The sequence below is a fragment of the Manacus vitellinus genome, unplaced genomic scaffold (genome assembly GCF_001715985.3).
Source record: "Manacus vitellinus isolate BGI_N305 unplaced genomic scaffold, ASM171598v3 scaffold_26_pilon, whole genome shotgun sequence".
Classification (NCBI taxonomy): Eukaryota; Metazoa; Chordata; class Aves; order Passeriformes; family Pipridae; genus Manacus; species Manacus vitellinus.
The window spans coordinates 8,626,954-8,627,782 of NW_021939960.1; positions in this window are offsets into that span (position 1 = coordinate 8,626,954).

Here is an 829-nt window from a genome sequence, read left to right on the forward strand (position 1 = left end):
TGGCCGATAAGCTGGGGCTGGCCAGGAGGAAGGAAGTGTGTTGGGCTCTGGAAGGAGCCGCCAGCAGAGCCGGCGCCACGGCAGTCCCCGGTTCCCTCGCCTGCTGCACCTGGGCCTGTGGCACCTCCGCTCCCAGCACTGCCGTGGCCACACGGCTCCACTGAGTCTGGACCTCCACTGGGCCACCTTCCTCTCTCTGCAGGATCCTTCTGGTTTGGGGAGGGGGCTGCGGAAACATGGATGTGCTGGCTCCAGCAGGAAACCTCCATCTACTTATCTGCACCCAGCCAGGGCAAGGGCCAGAGCTGCCTGTTCTGAGCAGCTGTGGGGTTTGGGATGATCCTCACCCACCCACTCACCTCCCCTCGGGGCAGTGGTGTAGGTGCCCACCGGCCAGAGGAGTGAGCCCCTGGGCACCCTCCCCTCATGCCAAGCTCCCATCGGGAATTGCAGTGGGGTGGTAGGGGCTGAGCTAGGGGTGCACAGGGGGCACACCTGGGTGCAGACACCAGGCAGGGGGATGGTGGTTTCATGTTTGGAGGGGTGCTGAAGTGAGGGGGGACATACTGGGGCTGCTTGTCCCAAGAGCCCTGTGGAGCCTCCCCACTGCAGCAGGGACACAGCTGGTGGGATGGGAGATGATGGGTCATGGGTTCTGCAGTTGCACCTTGTGCCCCACGAGGCAGAGCTGGGGATGCCTGGCCATGATGGTGACAGCCAGGGTCCCACGGGGTGGTGGGTGCTGGTGATGAGACCCAGGGTCCCAGGGGGTTGTGGGTGCTGGTGATGAGACCCAGGGTCCCAGGGGGTGGTGGGTGCTGGTGATGAG